This window comes from Schistocerca serialis, chromosome 4 (genome assembly GCF_023864345.2).
Source record: "Schistocerca serialis cubense isolate TAMUIC-IGC-003099 chromosome 4, iqSchSeri2.2, whole genome shotgun sequence".
Classification (NCBI taxonomy): Eukaryota; Metazoa; Arthropoda; class Insecta; order Orthoptera; family Acrididae; genus Schistocerca; species Schistocerca serialis.
Genome location: NC_064641.1, coordinates 549,821,725 through 549,844,066, shown reverse-complemented (window position 1 = coordinate 549,844,066; position 22,342 = coordinate 549,821,725).

Genomic DNA, 22,342 nt, shown 5'->3' with positions numbered 1-22,342 from the left:
GGAGCTCTTCGCCTAGGATATCTCACGGAGTACGCCATGGCTGCTTCAGTGGCATCGTGTCGGCACTCGCCGAGCATCAACAACATGTCAACGTTCTCGTTGTTCGTGTATGCCATCTTCATCCGATGTCAGTAACTGTGGTATATTGTGCCCCGTTTGTTTGTGTGGCTCGAACTCTCGGGTATACGGCCGTATGCGGCGACAGTCGGCAGTCTAACAGCGCATCGAGGAAGCTTCTCCCTCCGTGACACCGGCGACTTTACAACTCGGCCGCACCACATTTAGAAGGCACATTGCGTTATGCGCAGCGTGTTTGGTATCTGCCCCTGAAATTTTGAAGGGTTATAGCTCCCAAACTAAAAGTGATAGGAATGTAATTTAAACTGATGTATACACAGCTAGTGTTACTGATTCCTGTGTATGATAGAAACAACTATTGTTCCATTTAAAAAATTGTATCTTTTTGCTGTAACTCTTTGGATAATAACACAATAAACTATGTACATAGCTCCGCAGGCAGTGCAACATTTCTTATGGTGACCTCCGCAATAAATATTTCCGTCGCCTATTACTTCGTATCTTACAGAGGCAAACACATTAGTGAAACACCCTGTATACCGTATGTGTTCTGGCCGGAGGCAGTTCGCTCCGCGCTCTTGTATGTGCAAGTGCTGAATAAACCTTCGTTAAGTGAAGTTAGTGTTCGTCATTCATCTAATTACACCTTCTTCTACGTGACAATATTAATGAAAATGTAGCAGTCGCTAGGTTTCTATTTATTGTTACTTCTCACGAGCATAACGCCATTGAGTGACGGCAACTGTCTGTCTGTACCCAGACGTGAGAGAACCTCCACCATTAGCAGCGACTATTTCACTGCCATTTCCCTTAGAAGCAAAGTCTTGAGCGATCTAGGAACCAGGTGTCTCTGATGAAACCTAAAGGCGGAGTGCCTCACACCAAGAGGACGTCTCCTATAGTGTCTTGAAAAGTTTCTATATGCGTGGTTCATGTTCTTCGTCTCGCTAATTGATTTATTTAACTACAACTTTCGAAGCTGTTCTACAGTGCCCTCTTTTGAGGCGCTAAAATACACACACACACACACACACACACACACACACACACACACACACACACACACACACACACAATTGTCAAGAAAGTTCGTGTCTGTAAACACTCCATCCTTATTTTTAGGTGCGTTTTGTTACTCTCCTATGTACAGGTCCTGTGCTCCGTACGAATACTCATTTGTCACCTGTCTCACAAAGGTTTTGGTTATTGTGTAAATATCACTTTTGCTGCAGTCCACCAAGATGGATCCACATCTGGTCGGTCACCTCCTGGATGCTCAAGGGAGCTTGGTAGCCTTCAGGCGCCAGGCTCCAGGTTGCTGTGGGCCTGCCATTGACTTACACATTCCACCCTCTCCCTTCATTTCCTCATAAATGTTGCACCGTCTTTTCACTCCAAATACAATGCAAACGCACGAATCATACCTCCTACTTTATGTACGAGGGTGGTTTCATTTCTCTCTCTCTCTCTCTCTCTCTCTCTCTCTCTCTCTCTCTCTGAGCCTTAGAAGCCTTAGAAGCACCGACAAATGCTATCAAAGTACAGGCTTATTGATTTACAGTATCAAAGTTTCCAAACACTGGCGACGAATATGACAGCGGCTTCATGGCGTAATTTCGTTGTATCGCGTTACGTACAACCCGTAACTGATAGTTGTGATAGCAACATCTTGTTTATGATATCGTTTGTTTTATCGCGACAGTTTTATTAATGTGGACATACTCCTTGATAACCGTTACATCTAGGTTAGAAATTGTTTCCTGGACTACAGCAACCTACTCGCTAAAGCAACTTTTACTGTAATATTCCAGTTTTCCTATTCATTACGAAACTTGCCAAAGAATGGATTGGCTGCTTTCGAGTACAGATTGAAATGATTCTACTCGTCTTGATTTTATTTATTCGTTTATCTCACAGCCTAGTGTAGATCTTTCTAGTTAATTCTGATTTTAGTGACTCGCATGTCAGATGTTTTAAGGAAAACTTTTCAGGTTAAAAGTAACTGGCGGTCACGAATTAATGAATTTTGTCGAATTTGTTTTATTTATGATGGTGGATGAGAAGAGAGAGATTGAAACTCAGTGACAACACGAAGCCTACTAACCTCGATTAACACCAACGAGGGCGCCGAGATTGTTTCCAGCTAACGGATCGCCATCAGCTGCAGGCTTACTCTCACTAGAAGCTTATGAGAAAATCTTTAACTGTTTCGAGTGAAAACTGCTGTCTGATTTTTCCCACATTGGATGAGGTGAACCCGGGCTGGCTCCCCAAGATCACACAATTCGTAACATTTCGGATACGTTCTCTCACTTTCATATAGGATAACACTAGGGGCAGAAAGATGGAGTAAGACATCTTACCCAGAGGATGGAAGGGTAACGACAGGAAGCACACCTAGCCACCCAGTGTTACTGACATTGCCTAATCCAGAATAGCAGACCGACCCCATGAAGATACGTAATAGAAGAAGCAGAGACAACTGAACACAATCACTAAACTATTAAGTAAAATTCTTCTAGAAACAATGATTTTAAGTGCGGAGTTCGTATCTTTCCGACGTGCGTACGGTAAATACGGAAACGTGGACGACGACAACGTTATTACCAAATACGCCCAAACAGGACCAACGTGCTGTTATTCTTTTCTTCGTTGCCGATGAACGAAGACGGGTGCACTGGTAGACATCCATCGTAAAATGAAGAATGTGTATAGGGCAGCATGTCTGTCAAATAACACTGTTGTGAAATGGTGCGCCAAGTTCCGTGTTGGTCGTGATTCGATACACAAGTCGGTCATCTGCGAGGCCAGCCTCATTCAATAAGGAAAACAACTCATGTGGGGGACACTCGAGCACCTGCCCCATAGTCCCGATTTCTCTCCATGCGATTATCACGCCTTCGGGACCTTAAAAAAAAAGGCCTTAAAGGGACTTCTTCACGCACCAGGACACGATGTTTTAACGAACAGGTATCTTTATCCTGGTACGTCGATGGGATAAGTGCCTCAATGTTCACTGCGATTTTGTCTGATTGAAACTTCTTTTTGATCGTCATTTATGTAATCAGACTCTTACTAATTCGAAATCAGTAATACTAATAATTCCTAAGACAATAATATAGAAATTTTCAGTCAGAGAAAAAGCATTACCAATAGTTCACTAACAGTGTAACTAAATTTCTGTGGACCCATGTTACAAGTCTTACAACAAGGAGTTCTATCTTAATAATACTAGATACTCTCAATCAGAAAATAATCAGCCTTTTAAGACTAAAGCCCTAAATTAATAGGTATAAAACAATATTTTTATTAAAACTTAAATTGCACAGAATAAATACAATATAATCAACCAGGTACACCGCAACTCAAAGTATTACACTACCTGGAAACCTTCCTTGTTTACACACTTCATCCGACAACATGTATATCAGAACATCAGATCGTAAGAGCCCTTAAGTTCTAAACATAGCCAAATCTCAGTCCTCAGAGGTACCCTGATACCAAACTAAAAACTTGAAGATTTAAGGCCCGCATCTCGTGGTCGTGCGGTAGCGTTCTCGCTTCCCACGCCCGGGTCCGGGTTCGATTCCCGGCGGGGTCAGGGATTTTCTCTGCCTCGTGATGGCTGGGTGTTGTGTGATGTCCTTAGGTTAGTTAGGTTTAAGTAGTTCTAAGTTCTAGGGGACTGATTACCATAGATGTTAAGTCCCATAGTGTTCAGAGCCATTTGAACCATTTTGAAGATTTAAGAACAACGTTTGAACAATTTAAACTCGAATCTGGTCTAAAGGCTTTCCACAAAAATTGACAGTGAGATTGAACAAGGTGGGCATGGCCGCCGTACTAAAGATATCATGCTACAATTACGTGTAATAGATAATGAGCAACCAACCGCTCAATTTCAAAATACACCATGCATACAGCTAAGCCGCAAAATTCTTAACAAGTATCAAGGATTCTTAATTCACGCTGCTGTTCTTTAAAGCTTCTTTGAACAGTCCGGAGTAGGGCATACGCCACATCCGTGCATTCCAGGTTGAAACTAGCCAGAGACCAACAAAATACCGTCTGGCCCACTCCTCCTGTGTTTGGTGGCAATCCTCCTGCGTCGACAGCCGCCAGCTGCCACTCAGCTCCTTAGCTGTACCTTTCCAGGCTATGCTGCACTGCTGCTCCCAGCAGAGTCAGGACACCAAGATCACACCTGCCACACCATCCTTCTAGTATATGCGGCCAGCACCACAAGTTGCTATCAGACAACTGCCACTCGTCTCCCGGGTCAGGGGTGACCAAGAATTCGCCTCGTGAGCCGTTTCCTGCCACGAATGTCAGTGTTCAGCCTGGCTGGCAGACTTCCCCCACAGCCAAGCCACGTTGTCTGAGGCGCTGATGGGGAAACTGCGATTACACCGCATTTAAATGGCAGTGCAGTAGCACCACATAAAACTTCGTTTTATATTCCATATTTCTCAATAACATAATTCACAAACAAAATAAATTTTCAGTATTATTTATTTTTGAGGCGCTTAAGACGTAACATACTTTTGTCTAGTACAATCTTTCGAAACACTGACAGATGCAGACATTTTCACAGATATGCCAACGTGACTTATTTTGTTTCATAATTTAAACAACGTCTTTCACACACTTATGTTGGTCGGAATACTTAGCACTTCTGCAGCCTCTTTCTGCAGGCGTGTTAAGTCTCAGGAAAGCAATGTAGACGTTCTCGACAATTTTAACGTAAAAAGATTTGTCATTAATATGACGATTAAATTGCAGCAATCAGTTATACAGGCGCCTTCAACTGAAACTGTCTCGAGGGCAGTTCGAGAACAGATGTAAGATTGACAGTATGGCCAAAAAGTTTAGGAAATTATCCTTATAACTCTGTCTAGGACACAATGAATTCTTCAGACCTCATATTTCCTTCAAGGCCAGTGAGCTTAGGGAAGTGAACTGTGTTTATCCGAATGCCTCCCTTCTACAACGCTATTTTAAAAAAATTATCCCCATCAAATCAGAAAGAAGATGTTTCTCATCTTGCAATGTCTAACTGTGGGCAATGTGCAGTCAATTTCACTTAAAATTCTATGTCTGCGATCTACTCCGGGTGTTCTGATTTTCGTTCCTGCACTCCTACTTCCTTCATAAATTCAGCATCAGTGAGTTTTAAATCGAAAAATCGTTGCAGCTATTCTCCTTGACTTAATCAAATTATGTTGCAGCAATAATACTGAAGCGCCAAATTGGTATATGCATGCACATTCAGATAGAGATTTGCATACTGGCAGAATACAGCGCTGCGGTCGGCAATGCCTATGTAAGACAACACGTGTATGATACAGTTGTTAGATCGGTCACTGCTGCTACAGTGGCAGGTTCTCAAGATTTAAGTATGTTTCAACGTGCGGATATAGTCGGTGCACGAGCGTTGGAACACACCATTTCCGAGGTACCCGTAAAGTGGGGATTTTCCCGTACAACCATTTTACGAGTGCACCGTGAATATGAGGAATCCGATAAAACATCAAATCTTCGGCAACGCTGCGGCCGGAAAAAAATCCTGGAAAAACATGACCACGGCGACCGAAGAGAATAGTGCCACGTGACAGAAGTACAGCCCTTAAGCAAACTGCTGCAGATTACAATGCTAGGCCAGCAACAAGAGTCAGCGTGCGAACCATTCAACGAAACATCGACGATATGGGCTTTCGGAGCCGAGGGCCCACTCGTGTACACTTGATGACTGCACGACATAAAGCTTTACACCTCGCCTCGGCCCGTTAACACGGACAATGGACTGTTGATAAATGGAAACATTTTGGCCGATCCTCGTTTCAAATTATATCGAGCGGATGGACGGGTACGGGTATAGAGAAAACCTCATGAATCCATGGACCCTGCATGTCAGCAGTGGACTGTTCAAGCTGATGGAGACTCTGTAATGGTGTGGCGCATGTGCAGTTGGAGCTACATGGGACCCCTGATATGTCTAGATACGACTCTGACAAGTGACACGTACGTAACCATCCTGTCTGATCACCTGCATCCATTCAAGTTCATTGTGCATTCCGCCGGATTTGGACAATTCCAGCAGGACAATGTGACACCACACATGCCCATAATTGCCACAGAGCGGCTCCAGGAACACTCTTCTGAGTTTAAACACTTACGCTGGCCACCAAACTCCCCAGACATGAACATTATTGAGCATATCTGAGATGCCTTGCAACGTCTTGTCCAGAAGAGATCCCCCCCCCCCCCCCCCGCCCCACCGCCCACCTACCCATACCCTTACGGACAAATGGACAGTCCTGAAGGATTCATGGTGACAATTCCCTCCAGCACTACTTCAGACATTAATCAAGTGCATGCTACGTCGTATTGCGACACTTCTACGAGTTCGCGGGGGGCCCTGCACGATATTAGTCAGGTGTACCAGTTTCTTTGGCTCTTCAGTGCATAAAGCAGACTCTTCGTTCAGTTTCATCGAAAACTGTTACAACTGACATTGGAATAATGCTTGCGACTTCCGGTTTTTTACCATTTCTTCACCCGGTCTATGCTTGAAAATTTAGGATGGAGTGCTTCCTGATTTACAGAAAAATGAGTCCCGTCTGCCAGTCGTTATAATTTTTTGCCCTTTCATTGTCAATTAAATCTTTAAATTCCTTCTACATGGTACTGTTATGAAGTTGCACAGAAAATCTGCTGAACCCGTCTCTTATGCGGCTGCGTGATATATGTTAAGAATTCTCATTCCTCTCTTCTTCCCATTCATTCTTAAAAGCTCGTGACGATAGGTCGCTAGACTGCTTCTTTTCGTGCCACTGGACTGCCAAGTGCCACTGGAGCGACAGGTGTGAGAATTATCTCACGATCATCTAACAGCTCACGCATCCAAGTTGCTTACAAGAATAACATACAGAAGAATGGAAAAGAAAACTGAGGATGCGCTACATGACGATCAGTTTTGCTTTAGGGAAGGTAAAGGCACGAGGGAGGCAATTCTGACATTGCGGTTAATAATCGAAGCAAGGCTAAAAGAAAATCAAGACACGTTGATAGGATTTGTCGACCCCGAAAAAGTGTTCGACAATGTAAAATAGTGCAAGATGTACGAAATTCTGAAAAAAGTAGGAGTAAGCTATAGGGAGAGACAGGTAATATTCAATACGTACAACAGTCAAGAGGGAATAATAAGAGTGGACGACCAAGAGCGAAGTGCTCGTATTAAAAAGGGTGTAAGACAAGGACGTAGCATTTTGTCCCTACTGTTCAATCTGAACATCGAGGAAGCAACGATGGAAATAAAAGAAAGGTTCAGGAGCGGAATTAAAATTCAAAGTGAAAGGATATCAGTGATACGATTCGCTGATGACATTGCTATCCTGAGTTAAAAGTGAAGAATAATTACATGATCTGCTGAATGGCATGAACAGTTTAATGAATACAGAGTAAGGATTGAGAGTAAATCGAAGAAAGACGTAGGTAATGAGAAATAGTAGAAATGAGAACACCGAGAAACTTAGCAACAGGCTTGATGCCTACGAAGTAGATGAAGTTAAAGAAGTCTGCTACCTAGGCAGTAAAATAACCAATGGAGGACGGAACAAGAAGGACATCAAAAGCAGACTAGCAATGGCAAAAAGGGCATTCCTGGTTAAGAAAAATCTACTACTATCAAATATCGGCCTTAATTTGAGGAAGGAATCTCTGAGAATGTACGTCTGGAGTACAGCATTGTATGGTGGTGAAACAGAATCGAAGCATTTGAGATGTGGTGCTACAGACGAATGTTGAAAATTAGGTGGATTGATAAGGCAAGGAATGAGGAGGTTCTGCACAGAATCGGAGAAGAAAGGAAACGTGGAAAACACTGATAAGGAGAAGGGATAGTATAATAGGACATCTGTTAAGACATCAGGGAATGACTTCCATGGTACTAGAGGGAGCCGTAGAGAGCAAAAACTGTAAAGAAAGACAGAGATTGGAAAACATCCAGCAAATAATTGAGGCCGTAGGTTGCAAGTGCTACTCTGAGATGAAGAGGTTAGCACAGGAGAGGAATTCGTGGCGGGTCGCATCAAAAAAGTCGAAGACTGATGACGAAAAAAGAAAAGAAAACAAGGGCCTGTGAACGCCGTTCGTACGATGAACAAAAAGCGAAGAATAAACAGCGCTGACACCACCATTCTTCCGAACTGAAGATAATTGTGCTGACTGAAAAATGCCACACCGCAATGCTCAATGGAATGTCGCTCCGTTCCGGGTACTTCTGAGAAGGACTGGACCTTAGCCCGCACAAGGGCCGCACTCCGTGCACGCATGAAGTTTGGCACGCCCTGTCCTAGGCGCTCACTCCGCTGGCCCCCAACTTTTTTTATCTGGACATCAAACAGCGGCTGCTGCTCTGCTCCATGCATGCAGGGACGGTCACTTGTGTCGTCAGCCTCCTACTGCGACTTACCTCCCAAGACGCACTTCCATGACTCGACGGCTCCACACCAACAACAAACCAACCGATTGCTGAGGAACAGACTCACCGGACGGCGCCCCCCCCCCCCCCCCCCCCCACGCATCCGGCGCCATACACGATGTGCTGACAGTCCGCTGCTGCCCACGGCTCCGTGCCGACTTCAATTTCCGGCTGGTTCGCTGTCGCACGCCACACTAATTCCCGCTGCCGCGCTCGCCCACCCGTCGACTCGCAGTGGCGTGCGCTCGGCTCCTTCGATGCCCCACACGCCTCCTGCAGCGCCGGCAACACATCATATGCCTCGCCGCCAACTGTTGAATTGGGTGCACAATCACGGTACAGGACACCTACCCCTAAATATAAAGGTAACGTTAAAAAAAAGCTAAAAATATTTTTTAACTCTTCACGCCTTACTCCTTTACAGTCCAATAAAATATCTAGTAACAGTTCACGGAGTAGAGTGGGCAGTCAGACTTACCATGTTCCATACGTGAATGCAACGGTATCGAGATGTAGAGATCAATCTAACGTGTCCTCTGCCACATACTAGAAAATAATTTACAGGTTATGGACAGACTGAGATATAACGCTATATGTCAAATTGTGTCTTGACGTAGTTGCAGAGCCTGAAAATTGACATGCCCTGCAAGTACAATAAGAATAGATAGTTACACTATAGCAAACATATACTTCAAAGCTGTGAAAATAAATTAATAAAAGCAATGATGTAACAGAAGTTGTAGCAAATGTGGGCATGAGAATAGATGGAGGTAAGAAAGGAGGAACATAACCGAACCAATACATTTGGAGAGTGCAAAGAAGTAGTATAAACTGAATTATTAACAATCATATTGCTAAATACACTGCAGCACTCTCAAGGACTGCGTACAGAGCCAGCAGGATATACAGTATAATATACTGACAAAAAAATTGCACCACCACAAAAGAGTTGTGCACATAAACGAAAGTTGGTAGGCGTCTTTCTGCCTCTGAAAGATGATGCCTATTCAAATTTCTCACCAGTTGCTTGGCGGTAGTAGCTCCACTACCAGTATGCAAATCAGACCTTCTTTAAATACACACAAATCAGATCTGCTTTAAATACACGCTCTAACGGTCTTGGACATGGTGAGTTTATGTCGTCGTCATTAGCCACCTTTGAAACTGGACGTGGTGAGTTTATGTTAGTCAAGAATTCCTTGCTTGCTTGGCTAGATGCAACAACACGTACCGTTAGGACTGTGTTGGACAAAGCAGTCGATGTCATTCTGGGAAGCAATGGAACGGATTTCTGCAGTGTCTGCGAGGGTGAGTCGCAAGGCAATTAAGTCTTCATTGGACCGCAGGTAGAGGAAGGGATCACACCAGTGTAAGGTGTCAGGCAAATCCAACACCTTCCATGAAGACCCCGACATGATAAGCAAATCCAGTAGTATGTCACATAGCTCCGAATAAATCGTGACATTAAATTAACCAAAGTAATACGAGTAACGAGTGAGCAAATGGAATACCACAGACTAACACAAGAATGCCTAAATGCATGTCATACCTTCCCACCGTGAGACAGACGCAGTTACGAAGGGAGAAACGAGAACAGAAGCCGAGAGCAGAACCGTGTTAAGCTAGAAGGCCCTACGATAAGGGACAGACACCCACGTCTCCAGCTAACCGGCAGGACCACCCCCCAGCCCATGTTAAAAGCTAGAGCCCTCCAGAAGAACAGTATAGATCTTACGATAACACTAAAAGGGCCACACCAGCCGCAAGTTTTAGCGTGAGACTTTTTTGGGTCTCTGTTACGTTGCAAACGTTAAAAAACATTGCCTCACCACGAAAAGTATAATGTTTCTTATTGGATAGACAGAATTTTTGTAGGCAGAGCTTAAGGTTAACATTGAGACACTGATTGGTCAGATGAAAACACAGCCAGATAGTTGTTTTTAAACCAACTTCGGTAAATGGTAGTAAGGAGAAGTTAGGAAGGAGTTGCTTCTGAGACGGCGAGCTGGATGGAGCTGCGCTGGCCGCCACCCCCTGACGAACACCGACAAAGTAATGAACGCACGCGATGCCTCATTTTTGAGCGCATAAGGCTTCACTCAGAACTGCAGAAGTCTCATCTGTTACATCCCCGTTTTGCGTAATACTAGTGTCGATCGTCAATTGAAGCTCATGGTATTCACATTTGCTACGTAAGTTAAAATCTGAAACACGATGATTTTTCTGTTATATAATTATTGAGAAGCCACATCAGCCACTGTAATTTACAAGTTACATAAGCAATTAAAGATAATTGAGGGTCACTGTAGACCATGTTGATAGTTTTCTTTTTTGTGAAACTTAATTTAAACCTAGATTATAGATGTGATATGGCATAGGTCATCCTTCGATCCATTGTAGAACTTGGAAACCCATTCAGGGAATATTTGTTCACATTTTTGTTGAACGCTGTTGGTTTTTATCATCCTGTATTAAAACATTTCCTTTCATCAATAGTGCAATTTATAAACAATGTTTTGTGAGTAGAATAAAATTTCCAATGGTAAACTTAACTGCTTTTTCGACGTTATTTCACCAGCTAACTAAAAATAGTAAAGCCTTGAACCCCTTGCAATAAATTTAGTTAGTATTAGGATTCTTTTACAGGGAGTGCAGTGGAGCTGACACTGAAATCATTAAGTATTTAGTTATATCATCTCTAGTCTCACTGAACTCTTCTGAACTCTACATGTCATGTGTGGTCTGGCGTCTCCTTACCAGCAACAGGTCCCAGGTTCAAACTAGTCAATTCCCTAAAAAACACGCTCAGAGCGTCGTTGCGCGAAAGTGGTAGGGAGACACGACTTAGAACAAGCAGAAACCACGCAGAATGCTAGACCAGTAGTGGCAAACACATGCGCACAGTCCAGGGGGTGACTTGATGCTTATCTACATAGAGATGCGATATCAGTATAACACTCGAAGAACTGTAACTGTAGATGCGACTTTCACCTACCATCTGGCTTGCACCTGGCTGGCGCTGCAAAGCGCGTGGGCGTGTTGGAATCTCTGATAGTTGTGGTTGATTATAGTTCGAAAGCGTTTTCTATGTGCACTGAGTGTTTGTTCACAGAATTATTTTCTGATGTTTAAGCGTTGTGAGTGTGTTTGCATAGTGTTACACATGCATTATCTTTTGGCAATTTACGAGTTGTTTTGGTGTCTGTTGCATTATTTTGTGAACAGGTGTGCAGTACATGATTTCGACAGTTGACGATTAGCAACCATATTTAAGAGCCTTTTAGATGAATTATTTTGACAATTTACGAGTTGTTTGCCTCTCTGCACATCAATGTGCTGCATTATTTCAGTGATTTGGGAGTAGTTTGCAGGTCTGTATGCTGTGTATTGCATTATTTCGCTAATATACAAGTTGTTTGTGTGCCTGTACATCAGTGTACTGCATTATTGCGGTGATTAATAAGCAGTTTGCAGCTCTGTGTGCTGTGCAGTGTGACCCTAAGAATGTCAAAAATGGTTCAAATGGCTCTAAGCACTATGGGACTTAACATCTGAGGTCATCAATCCCCTAGACTTAGAACTACTTAAACCTAACTAACCTAAGGACATCACACACATCCATGCCCGAGGCAGGATTCGATCCTGCGACTGTAGCAGCAGAACGGTTCCGGACTGAAGCGCCTAGAACTGCTCGGCCCCCAAGCATGTCAGAGTCAGTGTTTTGTATCAGTATAATAAACAGATCCCTCCCTAAATAAATTGTTCCAAAAATCAATAAAGTACACTCCTTCCTCTCTCCAGCAGCCCAGAAGAGGCTGGGTCCTTTTCCCGCCATTTCTCCCCCCCCCCCAGACCACCATCTTGGATTATGTCACTTGGAGAGACAACAGCGCTCTCTGGTTGCAGTACTGTGTACTAGGTCAGTTGGACTCCAGACATCGTCGTGGACACAGTGTTGGCGGTACTGCCTCAGATTGTTTAAATAAAGACTGGCTGCAAAATAAAGATTTATATCCATCCTATTCAGCAGCCCAGAGCAGGCTGAGTCATTTTCCCACCATTTTTCCCCTCCAGACCACCATCTTAGATTACATCATGGGTGGGATGCCGGTGCCCTCTGGTGGCGGCACTGTGTACTAGGTAAGTTGGACTCCAGACCTCGGGGTGAACACACTTGATGGTGATACTGCCTCTAATTGTTTAAATAAAGACTGAAAATAAAGACATACATCAATCCTATCCAGCACAGGCTGAGTCCTTTTTCCTCCAACTCCTAGGAAGAGGTGGTGGTCAGATGACTTAGGTTAGTGGAGGTAGCCAAAGTGACCTATTTTTTGCCGTTTTCTCAGGTTAGTGGAGGTAGCTGTGGTGTGTTGCATTGTCCTGATGGAATTTGAACTTCACGCCATTTTCTGGGGGAGGGGAGGGGGAAGGGGAGGGGGTTAGGTTAGTCGAGGTAGCCCAATTTTCCTATCTTCCCACCAAAATTTGAACTTCCCGCCATCACGTCACTGCAACGTTGCCATATTTATCGCCATCATCTTCGATCCACCATCTTGAATACATTCCGCAACAATGGAGAGTGGGGTGACGCCGGCTTTGTGCTACTACAGTTCGTTGGCGAGTAGGTCTTAAACGTCTGAAAACAAACATCCTGTAAAGATTGTCGGAAGGGTCCAGGTTGGAGGAGAGACCTTTATGGCCTGAGAAATGTTTCCGTGATATTCCCTGAGCGATCTCTTCATTCTGGAGGGCATAAAGGATAAACACAAGTATGCATCTATCCTTGGGACCGTGCCTACCTCTACATGCAGACTGATTTTCCTCGCACAATGACGTCTACCAGTAGTACAACGCAACGTGTCACACATCTCGCAGTGTACGTGCGTGGTTTGAAAAACAGTACGAGACTCTCCTACTCCCCTGGGCGCCACAGTCCCCGGATTGGAATCCAATCGATAATCTGTCGGATCACCTCGATCGGTCTGTTCGCACCATGGATCCTCAAACGAAAAACATAGTGCAGAACATCACGTCATTGGAGTCGGCATGGCTCCACATCCATATCGGTACTTTCCTGATTCTCACTGATTTTCTTCCTGCGCGTTTCACAGCGGTCCGCGCTGTAAACGGTGGTTATTCAGGCTTTTGACAGGTGGTTACGGTAATGAGACTGGTCAGTGTACTACCCTCACATGTAGTTTCTAATCAGCTTAAATCAAAGATGCTTGTGAACCACGTCATAAACGCACGGGCTAACATTCAACGAACATTCTGAGAGTCCTCTCGTTCAACAACAATGATAGAGTCAATATTTCGCTGCAGTCATCTGAGTATTTGTGTTAACAAACTGAGACATTCATAGAATTATTCTATCGTTTCGAAAAGCGTCAGATCAATTAAAACGCACGACCTTTCGACAGAGTCCTTCTTTCCATCGCCAAGTGACTAAGTGCCATGTAGTGCCATCCACCGTGTGTGTGTGTGGCCGGCCGCTGTGGCCGTGCGGTTCTAGGCGCTTCAGTCTAGAACCGCGCTGCTGCTACGGTCTTAGGTTCGAATCCTGCCTCGGGCATGGGTGTGTGTGATGTCCTTAGGTTAGTTAGGTTTAAGTAGTTCTGAGTTCTAGGGGACTGATGACCTAAGATGTTAAGTCCCATAGTGCTCAGAGCCATTGTGTGTGTGTGTGTGTGTGTGTGTGTGTGTGTGTGTGTGTGTGTGTGTGTGTGTGTGAATTCCTAAGGGACCAAATTGCTGAGGTCATCGGTCCCTAGAGTTACACACTATTTAAACTAACTTATGCTAAGAACAGCATACACACACACACACCCATGCCCAAGGGAGGACTCGAACCTCCGGCGGGAAGGACCGCGCAATCCCTGACATGGCGCCCTAACCTCGCAGCCCTATGGGCGACTCCACCGTGTTGATGTCAATAATGTCGTCACCATCGCCATGCCACTATCACAATTCAGTATGGTATAAGATTTTTATTTCGGTAGTCTCTTTTGTTGTATAATCTCGCGAAAGGTGTACGTAATACTTATAATGACTGATCCCTCAATCAGAATTTTGTGTTTCTGGTTCTTCCACGATCTGTTATTTGGGATAGCGAAGGCGATAACACATTTCAAGCTGATCGTAATTTTGTCCCACTGTAGATTATCTTTGTTCTACTACAGCTTTTTCTTACACTAGCGAGGACTTTGTAGACGCTAAGAGCACACAGGTCAGAGTCATACATGTCAGATCGCAAGAGCTGACGATATTTGGCAGAGACCGACTGACAGGCTTCCTACGAAACTTCTCTACAAACTGTATCACCTCTCCCACGATTCTACTGCAAAAAATGGCTCTGAGCGCTATGGGACTTAACATCTGAGGTCATCAGTCCCCTAGAACTTAGAACTACTTAAACCTAACTAACGTAAGGACAGCACACACATCCATGCCCGAGGCAGGATTCGAACCTGCGACCGTAGCGGTCGCGCGGTTCCAGACTGAAGCAACTAGAACCGCTTGGCCACACCGGCCGGCGATTGTACTGCAAACAGGGAAAGACACCACCCGTACAATTTTGTTTCTGATACTTTCCAGTCGAGAAAAGAGTATGGAGAAACCAAAATAATCATTAACTCACTGAAAATTCAGTAGGAAACTAAAGGAAATCAAATATAATAGGACATTTGATAACATCAAACACTAAAGCAAAAAGTAGACTAATTTGAAATATAATTGTGCATAATGATTTCCCAAAGTATATCTATTAAAGAAAAATCTCGTAGGAAACAGTTAATCAAAATTGAGTCTCATAACATTCATACTGTTGACAATCAATGAAATGGGCAGTAAAGGATACAGCTGCTTGGCGTGCTACAGATATCGAGACACACAGAAGATTGCCTACAAGACATTGTCTTTAGTGAATCATGAAATAACGATTGCCCTTCGACTTATCGCAGCAGACGAGAAGACTGACAGTATCTGGAAGTAGCTGTAACCATCTACCCTCAAAATCTTCCTTAGGTGCCTTAATTCATGAGGTGGGTTTATTCGAAATCTGATATGACTGGCGCCGTTAAGCAGCGGATCACATCAGGGTAACGGAAGCAGAGGGAAATGGAGGCACAAAGGTTGTTAGTGTTGGTGAACGATGGAGAGATTCTCTCATGCACTTCTTAGGAGGCGAAGCGTGTTCATCCGAATAGCTTCTCTTCAGTTCTTGTAGGAGATTCTCCGCAGGTAGTTTTTTCCCTCAGTCTTTTGACTACTTCGATGCGTCCCACCACAATTTCCTCGCGCGTGCCAATTTCTTGATGTCAGAGCAGCGTTTACATCCAGCCTCGCCAATTATTTGTTCTGTACGTCCCAGTCGACATTTTTCGCCTTCTGTGTCTCCCTCTAGTACCATGGAAGTTCTCCTCCCTTACGTAACACAACATCACAAATGATTCGGTTCTCCTGTTTCGCGGTTTTCCCACAGTCCGTTATTAACTTTCGTACAATACTATAGAGCAGGGGCATCCAGTCATTTAGCTTACCTGGAGCACATTGGAAAAAGACGACTATCTGTTGGGTACACATAATGTACTTAACATTAACAATAACTGCTGAGTAAAAAAAAGGGGGGAGACTTGGACCAATGAGAGAAGAGCATCATTTGGAGAGAGTTTCAGATTGAAAATATTCAGTTTATCATAACTTTACATGAACTTTATTTACCGAGAGTTTTATAGATACTCACTGCTTGGGCTGCCTTGAAACTTGCTTCGGGCAGCATGCGGGCGGCGTGTTGCACACCTCTGATGTAGAGGGTAAAAACTGTAGAAGAAGACAGAGATCGGAATAAATCGAGAAAATAATTAAGGACTTAAGTTGTAACTGCTACTCTAAGGCAGAAGAGGTATTCGTCGTAGTTCGTATCAAACCAGTCGGACGACTGGAAAAAAAAAGAAAAAAAAAACAGTACTGTGCTCCAGAGGGCTATTCTCGGACATATTTCCCAAATTATGGTCTGTCTTTTAGCAGACTTCTCTTTGTGATGAACCTCTTTTAGTTGTATTTGCTTCTTATGTCCTTCTTGCTTTGTCTATCGTACGTTGCTTTCTTTACAAGGTGGATTTCTTCGTACCGTCTAGGATATTGTCCCAAGTCTTTATGTTTAGTTCGTCGCTAATCCCATTCTAATGTTTCCCTTTTATCTACATTGATTGTAACTCTTTTGAAAAACCGTATACGGCTGCTATGATCTTGATACTAGTGTATTCCCATTAGTTAATTAATAATAAAATCGAGAAACAAATTTAGAACAGCATAAATATAGCATAGGAAATAAAAAAACGATTTGGAGCACTCATTTGGTCAACACAACGCCGTATCTCTCGTTTAGGCTAAATAAGGGCAAGGGATGTTAAGATCTGACTCAAGATAACCGCCACCTTCCTGCGCAAACAGCCTACAGGGTATCCGGTTGCGGAAATAGGCAGTCAAGTGGCCGCGTCTACACATCCAGTTTTATAGACTATTGCGAGGAGTTAAGCGCTCAATTAGGGGACCATTCAGCGCTGTTAAACTGCTCCGATGACGGTGAAGTGGTTAACGGTCACTAGCTGCGGCCACTGCCGGGCTCCATTGACGACGGCGCGGCGCACCCGCTGCTGCTATTGGTTTCCTGTAAGTCTTCTTCACCTGTATCGCTTACCGGCCATCACTGAGGGCGCTCACGAAAGTATAAAATTAGTTGGTCGGCTAACGAGAAGTAGCCCGCAGTGCCACAGAAATGTTAACGCATTGTGACCGGATCCCGAGTTTACTCGTGTTTCGCGCGCCATCCGGGTCTCGAGATCACTCGTGTTTTCTACACGTTATATGAAGCTGCCATCTTTTCATCTGCTGTGATATATTTTATCGAATTCGTCTATTTAGGTGTTTGCACAAGTATTCAATATATTAAACTTCATTGCTTCATGTACTTTTTGCTTATTTAGTTTTTTGATCGTATTGTGATATTTCAGATAGCTGCTATTTTCGTCTTAAGTTCATCCTGCTTTTAGAAATGGCCCTAGTCAGAAAACGGAAGGAATGAAATACTTTCGCAAGTCTTTGACGATGATTATTCAGATGCTCCACTGAGAATGAAGATCCGGATGACTGAATGAAAGAGTATTTTCATGTCTCTGAGGACGATTCCAATGATAGTGACATCATTAGACGTATAAAGATGCGCAAGGTGAGAGTATTTTCAAGTGATTCGACTATACCGATGAAGATGATTCCGTTGTCATAATGTGAATCCAGATGTTACATCTACCAAACCTACTAACTCGGAAAGGGATTACCTGTCACAAAGGCCTCCTTCAAGAAGAAAATATTCTCCGTACTTCTCTTTATGTAATTGTTTACTACATACATTGCCTTGACAAAGAAACAGAGACTACTGCATAATAAGTGAAAAACAAAGCGTAGGGGTATAGGTAGGAAGGTGCTAGATAAAATGCGCTTAGCTGTCAAGAAAGCAATGCGTGAAGCCTTCAGTGACTCAGATAGCAGAATACTACCGAAAGATTTTTCACCAAACCTAAAGCTGTAATGGCAGCCAAACTAGTGTCCCGACGCTCGTGGACGAGAAAGGAACTGAAATTGTGGGTATCAAATCAAAGGCAGAAATGCTTAACTTCGTTTTCAAATGTTCTTTACAAAGGAAAACCGTGGAGTATTGCACCAATTTAACTCTCCCTAACAGTTAAATGACGAATTAAGTATACTTTAGTGTCAACAGCATTGAGAAACAGCTTAAATCGTTAAAACTGAACAAAGCTCCAGGGCGCAGCGGAATACCCATCAGATTCTGCACTCAATTCGCGCCGGAGTTCGCCCCTCTTTTAAGCATAACCTACCGTAGATCCCTCGAACAAAAGACTGTTGCCAGTACCTGCAAGAATCCACATGCTATTCCCGTCTACACAAAGGGTAGCAGGATTGACCCACATAATTACCGACCAATATCCTTGACCTCTTTCGGACCAGGGAACTGTTCAAAATGGTTCAAATGGCTCTGAGCACTATGGGACTTAACATCTGAGGTCATCAGTCCCCCAGAACTTAGAACTACTTAAACCTAACTAACCTAAAGACATCACACACATCCATGCCCGAGGCAGGATTCGAACCAGGGAACTGTCTTGGGACCTTTGATGTTCATGTGACATACTAATGTCCTTGCAGACAATATTGATAGTAACTTCATATGTTCGCAGATGGCCGGCCGGTGTGGCCGTGCGGTTAAAGGCGCTTCAGTCTGGAACCGCGTGACCGCTACGGTCGCAGGTTCGAATCCTGCCTCGGGCATGGATGTGTGTGATGTCCTTAGGTTAGTTAGGTTTAATTAGTTCTAAGTTCTAGGTGACTGATGACCTCAGAAGTTAAGTCGCATAGTGCTCAGAGCCATTTGAACCATTGTTCGCAGATGTCTGAAAGGGGCTGTCTGAAAGGGGTTGCACAACTATTCAGTCAGATCTTGATAAGTTTTCAAAGTGGTGCAAAAATTTGCTTTAAATGTTCAGAAATTTAAAGCTGTGCACTTCACAAAACGAGAAAACGTATCGTCCGGAGACTATAATTACAATGAGACACAAGTTTGATTCGGTCATTTCATCCAAGTATATGGGTGTGAGAATCTGCACGAATATGAAATGGAACGATCTCATAGGCTCGGTCGTAGGCAAACAGATGTCAGAATGCGGTTCATTGGTAACCAGCCTACAAAGAAGACTGCGAATAGAATACTCGTCCGCCCCATTCCAGAATATTGCTCATGTCTGTGGGACCCGTACCAAATATGACTAACTGAGAATATTAAACGAATACATAGAAGTACAGCACGAATGGTACAGGTTTTTTTGACCCATGGGAGATTCTGAAACATGAGAGCATTTTGACAGCTGAGTTCCAGGATCATTGTCAGACGGATAGGAGGTGGCGCACTCTGGCCACTTGTTGATTCCTTCTGGATGACAACTACTGCCCAACAAGATGCGAAACTATTTCTGTCAGCATGCTTCACTTGTGATGCGGTCACCAAGGACGTATACCAGGACAAAGGGCACCAACAAGCAGGCTCTACAGGAAGGGCTGCGAATCTTATTGAACATCGCTTGTTACTTTGCGATCCTTATAGCCAATTTATCGACCTTGAAGACTCCTTAGCAACCTGTTACAGGGTCCAAGCATAAACATCTCTTATTTAGAAAAATAGAAGTTTTAAAGAATTCAAAGCATAAATATCTCTTTTCTTTATAACAACACAAACTTTAAAGAACACAAAACATAAACTTTCTTTTCTTTCGAGCCAACAGACTTTAAAGAATACAGTTTTGCTCAAGCCTCACTTCAATCTTTAGCCATGTTCAAGATTTTCCTGTCACAAGAAGGGAGTATATCAAACATGAATAACTTACAGTTTGTCACGCCGACGTCGGATTGTGGCGCAAGTCCGCAGGTGGCACAGTCCCCGGTCACAACGAAACGAGCAAATCAGTGGTGTAACTATAACACACGTAGCAAAGCTCTCTTAGACTATGCAAGGTAACAACAGAAAACATTTGGACCGCCTGATGGATGCCACACTCAAGGAAAATGCAAATGCGGGTGGGGCAAAGTTTAAAAATCATTAAAGCATTAAACACAGAAAGTATTAAAACTACCTTAACATGTGTAAAAGTAGGCCTCAGAAAGCAATTCTCACAAACTGCAAGGACACAAGCATTAACCTTTAGCCCACCCCAATGATTCCACGCTGAAGACAAATACAAATGTGGGTGCAGCTACATTAAAAAGCTATTAAAGCATTAAACATAGCCGGCAGGAGTGGACGAGCGACTCTAGGCGCTACAGTCTGGAACCGCGCGACCGCTACGGTCGCAGGTTCGAATCCTGCCTCGGGCATGGATGTGTGTGATGTCCTTAGGTTAGTTAGGTTTAAGTAGTTCTAAGTTCTAGGGGACTGATGACCTCAGCAGTCAAGTCCCATAGTGCTCAGAGCCATTAAACATAGAAAACATTAAAACCACCTTAACAAATGTAAAAGTAGCCTTCAGAAAATAACCTCCAAAAACCATCAAGCACCTTAACCTTCGCGAGATAACGTTTTACACTAACCGGATTGCCTAGACATGTTTTAGGCACTTCAGTTATCTTTAGAACGCAGCTGCAAGAACAATTCAACCAGGAATGTACCAATGTTAAGACCTTCGGAGCATTAAACAAAATCTAAGACTGGCCCTTCTGTAAGGTGGCTGTCACACGAAGGTCCCACTAAGTACAAATGGGGTGGATGCCACAAGAAGTCAGTCATTAAATCTCAAATTAAAAAAGGGCGCCCACAGTTTTTTTAAGGGTAATAAACTCTAATAGGCAAACCAGTTGTTCTATGGGAGAGAGGCGATCACATGTTAGTGATTGATTTGGCAAAGAACCAATCGATCACCATGCAGCTGTATGACTACAAACTTCAAACCACCTGGGAAGCGGGCACCAAGTTGTTCCAACACAACAAGCTGCCGACGACAGAGATGGGTTTTTCGAGAATTATCACGAACGATACTTATCGTGGTGTAGCAGGCGACAATCTCGAGGCAGGAAATCCAAAGAAGATGCAGGCCTGATGCAGTCTACGACACCAACAAGCACGCTGCGATAACAGCCACACCGCTCCATCCCGCAAGGCCGGCTCCCAGCACCCCACTAGAAAACTGCCAGCGCCGGAACTACTGGCAATGTCTCCCTAAGAAACAGTACATTGGCCCTTGCACGTCTGTTCACACAGACCGCTCAGCTTCGGCTTCCCGTCCTTCATCTACATCTACACAGATACTCCGAAAAACTCCGTAAGGTGCGTGGCGTAGGATATCCTGTCATTTCGTTTCCTGTTGCACTCGCAAATAGAGCGAGAGAAAAACGACTATCTATATGCCTCTGTATGAGCCCTAATGCCTCGTATCTTATTTTCGTGGTCCTTACGTACAACGTATGTTGGTGGCAGTAGAATCGTTTGGTAGTCAGCTTCAGATACCGATTCTCTAAATTTTCTCGACAGTGTTTCTCGAAAAGAACGTCGCCTTCCCTCCAGCGATTCCAATTTGAGTTTCCGAAGCATCTCCGAACACTTGCGTGTTGTTCGAACCTACCGGTAACAAATCTAGCAGCTCACCTCTGAATTGCTTCGAAGCCTTCTTTTAATCCGAGTTGGTGCGGATCCCAAACATTCGAGCAGTACTCAAGAATAGGTCGCACCAGCGTCTTACACTCAGTCTCCTTTACAGGTGAACCACTCATTCCTAAAATTCTCCCAATAAACCGAAGTCGACCATTCGCCTTCCTTGCCACAATTCTCACATGTTCGTTCCATCTCATATCACTTTGCAACATTACGCTCAGATATTTAAACGACTTGACTGTGTGAAGCAGGACACTAGTAATACTGTATCAGAACATAACAGATTTGATCTTCCTACTCGTCCGCATTAACTTAAATTCTTCCACATTTAGGGCTAGCTGTCATTCATCACACCAACTGGAAATTTTATTGAAGTCATCTTGTATCTTCCTACAGTCACTCGACTTCGATACTTTACCGAATACGACGCATCATCTGCAAGCAACCGCAGATAGCTGCAAAACGTAACCCATCTCTCTTGCCCAGAATCCGAAAACCAAAGATCCTGTCATGAGCAATGACAGTGTACAACTCACAAGGCATGAAGTATCGATCACACCGCACAGCTC